This window comes from Poecile atricapillus, chromosome W, assembly GCF_030490865.1.
Source record: "Poecile atricapillus isolate bPoeAtr1 chromosome W, bPoeAtr1.hap1, whole genome shotgun sequence".
Classification (NCBI taxonomy): Eukaryota; Metazoa; Chordata; class Aves; order Passeriformes; family Paridae; genus Poecile; species Poecile atricapillus.
Genome location: NC_081288.1, coordinates 107901567 through 107907858, shown reverse-complemented (window position 1 = coordinate 107907858; position 6292 = coordinate 107901567). Strand labels below are relative to the sequence as shown.

At 52.9% G+C, this 6292-nt stretch overlaps 1 long non-coding RNA gene across 1 annotated transcript; it reads right to left on the bottom strand.

The window, feature by feature from the left end:
• Positions 1–602: 602 nt before the first annotated feature.
• Positions 603–4507, bottom strand: LOC131591873 (uncharacterized). The gene is made up of 3 exons (XR_009280475.1): positions 4065–4507; positions 1591–1741; positions 603–666 (listed from the first exon to the last, which is right to left on the bottom strand). It is a non-coding gene; the product is annotated as an uncharacterized LOC131591873 (long non-coding RNA).
• Between the last annotated feature and the right edge of the window lie 1785 nt (positions 4508–6292).

The window sequence follows — 6292 nt, the reverse complement described above, 5'->3', positions numbered from 1 at the left end:
TCCCTTGTAAAATTCTGAAGACAGAGCCCTCAAATGAGTGTGGGGTGCTTTGCACCGAGGCGTGTGCAGTTTTTGAGAAATTCGAATCGCCTCCCTTGCTTTCTAGACACTGCTCACCGGCGTGGCAGGCTAGGGGGGCTGAGGCGAAACGTCTTTCCCCCGATACTGAGTGCACGACAAATCTGCAACCCCTTCTGTCTCTCAGAATCCTGTCCGTGACACCGATTCGTGTCAGGATCCACAAGGTGGGATTCGTGATATGGTTCTTTCATTCTATCTTAGAGAACTAAAGATTATCAGCAAACCAGGGACTTAAACACCAAAACACACTTAGAGCTTGCACCCACCTGTCCTCTGGCATCCTGGGCTGGGATATCTTGCAAGTAGACCACCGAAAACACAAAAACAAGGGATTAAAGTGATAGCAGAAACTGAGACCCCCGCAAGAACAACTGCTTCTCTCCACCAACCAAGGCTCACCTTCACAATGCTTCGTCTTCACTGCTGCTATCCGGCTTTACTTCCTGAAAAAAAATACAAAGAGCAGAGCTGTAACACAGTGACCGACTCCAGCCCCGCTGCAAAAGAAGAATCGTGACCGACCTTCTCAGGGGGATCCCCTCATCTGGGACGGGGCGCTCTGCCGGGAGGTCGATCCATCCGCATCTGAAAGAACGTTAGGAAAAAGTCAAAGTGCTGCAGGGTAACTTCACAGCTCCAGACACCTTCTGCCAACATAAGAATACTACCTTGACTCCAACTACCGCCCGTATTACGAATCTCCACTACAAGTGCCCGGGACTTGTCCTTGAACACCTGCAACGGGGCCGGGTGGCAGGGCAGAGCAGTTCCGGACCGAATACCCCCAGACACCCGTGACACGTGAGACGAGGGGACACGACAGGGAGAGAAAACTCTCTGAGACAAGAAAGTCCTCACGAGGACCGAGAGAATGCTGAACGAGATGACCGAGGGGGGACCGAAGGCGAGCCCGCCGGGCTCGGATGACCCCGGAGAAAAAAGATGCTAACGGAACTACTTATTCCGAGAACCGCGGACACGGATGCCTGAGAATCCTGTGGCTGGAAGCCTCTTCCTGCCTTTGAATCGGCACAAGTCCTTATCCACTGTAAAGAAAGATTACTGCATACAGCTGTCAACCCAGCTGAGAACAAGACCTAAAAAGACATCCGATCGGATGTTGCTGAACAGAGATGCGATTCTGATGCCTGTCTGACCTCCCGAATCGAAACTTCGCCGGCGTCGGCCCCGGGCCAAGGAACGAAAGATAGGAGATGACCGGAAGGACCTGGGGTTTCTCATAAGCTCCTGGGAGGACTAAGGCAAGAGACATGTTACACGAGATGAACGGAAGACATGGAAAGCACGACAGACAAGTGACAACACACCTTGGGACTGCTCTGCCCTGCCCGCCTCAGCATTGTTAGCCAAAGTGAGCCTTTCCCTCACGGTGGCCCCAGAGGCCAGTTCTCAAACCTCCCCCTCCCCATAGCTGACTCAAAACCCTAACCGGTGTGAATCCTAACCCACTACCCTGCTTTGATCCCCTCTGTGACCACAGCCCTCGACTTATCTCTCCGAAGCGAATCCATTGGAGAGACCGATCTGCTGCTAAGGAAAGCTGCCGCAGCGGTTCCCTTTTGTGTCACGATGAATCTGCTGAGAGAATCTGAAGTATCGCACTTGACGTGACCTAGAACTTCAGGAAACTGCAATCCTCCTAAAAAAAACCCAAACAGAAGAACCATTATAAAAGCATCTTATCACCCCTGAATTCCCAACCCAAAATCATGAACTTAAATACTCCCTGTGTTCAATAATGTTTTCTTCAAGGTGTTTTCAAAACCTCTGCTGCTTCATATGCCCAAAAGATACCTGCTAAAAGCAGGCTGGAGTAAATTGAAAGAGCCTCTTCACTGAAATGAGAGACAAGCTCTTTAGCCCAGCTGATTCTCTTGGAGGGAATAATGCCCCTTAGCACAGCCTGGGGTTAATATACCCCTAATTGAGCCCGCCTCTTTTTCCCACGATGCCTGGGAAAGGGGAGGCGGCAAATCCCACCGGGTATAAAAGCCCTCAGAGGGACCGTAGCTGTTTGGCTCCTCTGAGTTAAAATTGAGGTAAGGAGCTCTGCGTAGAAGAAAACTTTTTGGGAAAAGACAGTGTTTTCTTTTTTTACTGCAATTACTCAGAGCAATGGAGCAAAGAAAAAAAAAAGGAAAGAAGCAAAACTTTGTGTTTCAGCAGTGTTGTCGGCTAAGTTGGATAATTTATGGACTTGCATAATTATTTATTAGTGATTACTAAGTAGCACTCCCCCTGTGATTAATTAGGGTGGAGAAGAATAGTATAGATATGAATGGTGTCTCATAGGGACCTCTAATTAGGGCCCTCTACATTATAAATGAAAATAAGAAAAAGAATAGACTCCCAGTTGGCATTACCGTTACATACCTGCTGGACTCGCTCCTGTTGGAAATATTTGGTGCCGGGGCGTGGGTAGAGGTACCCTGAAATGCAGCTTTAAACCCTTAAAATGCTGTGTCCTAGTTTAGGGCAAATTAGGGAGGAAAACTCCAAATGGGGGTTTCCCCAGGGAAATGACCCCTCCCTACCAACTGGTCCAGGAAAGGAAAAAAAAAATTCCTTGGAAAGAAGTGGAAAAAGCTGTTTATTTAACAGAAATTGAATAATATGAAATAATAAAACCTCTCACTGTTCGATGGGATGGCAAGTCTAGGAAGAAAAGTCCTTTTCATGTGGTGTAGCTCGCCTCGCTCGGGTTCTTATCGGTCCTTCCGGCACTGAAAAGTGCCGAGGCCCGGGCCCCGGTGGGCCAAAGGCGTGAGCTCCCAGGGTTTGGCTGGGTGTTCGGTCCAGAGCAGGCTTGCACAGATCCAAGGAAACAAAAAAAGGAAAAAAAACCAAAGGTCCAGGGAACTCCTCTGCCTCAGCTAGCTAAAACCAACTAAAAGCCAGAGAGAAGCTCTGTCGCGCTGTCTGTCCGTGCTGCAGACACCACTGTCCAGGAGTGGGATGTGTGGGACTGATGTTTGTTCCTTAATGCAAACGGCGTGGTTCTTCTTCCCCCCTGCTCTCGCTTTCAGAGCCAGTCTTAAAGGTGCGGAACTTAATATTTAACATAAACCAGACGATTGGGGATACCGGTATCATAAAGTCACCCCAGGACATGCTGGAAAAGGCAACGCTAAAAATGAGCAAATGGGGCAGCTACCTCCCCTTAAACGGATACAGTGGTAAATAAATGGCTTCTCCCCTTTAATTTAAACCCGTCAAATATTGGGAAAAAGAGTGGTTTTCCTCACTTTAAATCTCTCTGGTGATTGAAAAGGGGGCATTTTTCGGTTAATTCAGATCCATAAAAAAGCATCATCCCTGCTTTCCCTTTCCACTTAAAGTGGAAAAAAATAGAAAATGGGCATTCTCTATCAATTAATATCTCTAACAGCACAGAAAAGGCAGGGTTACCTCCAATTGAGACTATCAAAATTGCAGGGGAAGTGGATTTCTCTTCAATTCAAACACAGGCGATTGGGGAAAAGAAAGCTTTTTCCCTCAGCTTAAACGCCTTTTTTCCTGATAACCCATCCCTTCTTTGGGGCTGTGGAGATGGAGTAGTGAGGTAGAAGAGGAAAGCTGAAAACTGCCGCCTCCCCCCCCCCCCCCGGGAATGTGCGTGCTGCCCCGCCCGCTCGGGTGACCCTGCTCGGCAGGACGGGCTTTTCTCTCGGCTTTATCTTAAAGTGACGCTCCCCGCCCGGGTGAAACCGCCTGATCCCCCGGTCCCTTCTGGGTGCCGTGACCCTCGTTCCCGGAGGAACTCCCGGGATGCCCCCGCTGGCCCCTCTGGCGGCTCCCTGCGCGAGCCTTGCCCGGGTAACCCTCTCAAAACTGCCTCTGCCGGGAGCTGCTCCCTTCTCGTCCTCACCGGTCACGCCTGAGGCTGCAGCACCTTGAAGTGGGGGGGGGGGGGGGTTGGGGGTGAGGCGCAGAAACATGCTGCCGATCGTTCCCTCCCTTACGTGTCCCGCTGTCCGTCCCCGAAACGCCGGGGTGCTGGGCTTTCATTTCCGCGATAGAGAACCGGTCTTCTCCTCCGGGTGCCGTGGCCGAAATTGGGATTCTGCCGCATAAATCCCCTGCGTGCTGGGTTTGTGATTACGGAGGAAATTCCTCACGGGGTCCTAGGCGATTACCGGTTACTGACTTCCGCTTCCCTTGAGCGGTCGGGGGTTTGCCCGGCTCGTTTAGGGCTAATCCTGGCCGAACCTGAGCGCCCCCGTCGCTGCTCTGCCCTGAATTTCAGTGAAATATCGATATAGTTTATAAATGCTCCCTTTGCTCGCCGCTCGGTCTTCCCCCGCGCAGCCGCGGGGACCGGGCTCGCTCTGTGCTTCGATCCCGGCCCCGGCGGTCCCGCCCGGAGGCTGCGGGTCATGGACGCGAGCTGAGGACCGCTACAAATGTTGGGTTTTAAAGTAAAATTTCTATTACGCCCGGCTAAATGATCAAAATAACTACGTGTATGGATGATCACCAGGGAAAGCTTTTCAGGGAAGAAAATAGCCGTTTTGGTAGCGCAGATCCCGTTTTGACAATAATTGCGTTCATTTGGGTTTGGGAATCCTGCCGGTGTAAGACATCTGAGAACTGGTATTTTGCAATTTGATATTTTGAAATTGGGTGCTTTTCATATTTTGGAACTCACTAGTTTACTATTTTGAAACGGAATCATTTTGGAATTTTGGAACCCCGTATTCTGGTATTTTGCAATTGGATTCCTTTGGTAATTTTCAACTCGCTGATTTGAAACTGCGTGACGCTGGTATTTTTGGACTTGTTCTGGTGTTTTAGAAGTGGGCATTTCTCTCCCCTTCCGCGGTTTGACAGGCTGGCACGGAGGGGGAGACGCGGGGAGCGCGGGGACGGCGGCAGGAGCCGCGGCGATAAAAGCTGTGATTGCGCATGCGTGGATGGCGTCAGCGCCGCAGGGCAGCATGGGGGAGTGGTGTACGGCAGCGGGCATTTCGGATCGGCCCGCGCCGCACCGCACAGATCGGTGTCGCTGGACGGCGGCGGCGGCGGGGCCAGCGGCTCCACGGGTGCCGGGAAAGCGGAGCCTGTGGGGCGGCAAGGCGGCGCGGGCGGCACGGAAGGGGTGTAGGGGAGCTGAGCTGCGGGAACGGCGATGCCGAGGGTGGGCGGGGTGGCGGAGCCGGGAACCACGGTGTCGGCGGGGGAAGGCGGGGCCGCGGGGACGGCGGCGGCGGGGCCCATAACCGCGGGGACGGCGGAACGGGGCGGGACCGCAACATCGGGGGTAGCTGGGACGACAGGAGGGAGGCAAAAGCGGGCGGGCGGTGGGACGGGGAAGGCGGGGGGAGGGGTGGGAACGGAGCGTGCCGGAACTGGGGTAGGGGGAACGGGGGCCGCGTGGTCGGGGGCGCGCCGGTCTCAGTGGGCAGGAAAGGAGGGGGGCCGGCGGGGACAGAGGATGCGGGGGCCGCGTGGTCGGGGGGAGGGGTAGGAGATACGGGGGTTGCGGGGGTACGGGGGGCTCGTCACGCGTTGTGTATTGGCAGCACGCATTTCTACGAGTGCTCTGCAGGCTGGGAGGAGCTTAGCGGCCGCCATAGTTCGGCGAGAGATGTTATTAAAAAGCTTATTACCAACTGTGTCCCAGAAATCTCTAGTAAAAAATTCTGAGTGTTTTGCGTTTGGGAAATTAACTAGAGTCCAGGTTAGGAGGGTTTTTAGTTCTCGTTTAGGCAATTTACTTTGGCTGGCTTTTAGTGAGAATTTTAGTTGCTTATACAGCTTTTTTTCTGGGGTTGAATAGTTTTGACCCGTGATAGACTGGTTTGTGACTCACCTCTTATTTTAATGATGTCGGCTCGTCTCTCGGAGCTCGGGTGATGGGTGCTGGCCAGGCACCTCCCGTCCGTTCTCAGGTGTCACTTAGTAATACTCGCACATAACCACGCTGCAGAGTCGTCTAAAAACTACAGTGTGGACGCTGCAGCGGAAAAACTTTTAGAGAGTTCGGGGTGTAGATGCTGTGACAGCGTCTGCCCCTCGCTCGACCACGTAGAGGCTTTGCCCACCTAGCCCAGGTGAGACGTCGCCTCGCAACGCCCCCCTGAGCTCGGGGGCTCCACGGAAACCAGGGGTTCAGACGCTGCTTGGCAACCTTCACCCCGAAGAAACCACGCAGGGGATGTCCCGTGTAGCACAGAAGAGGCGTGGCTTT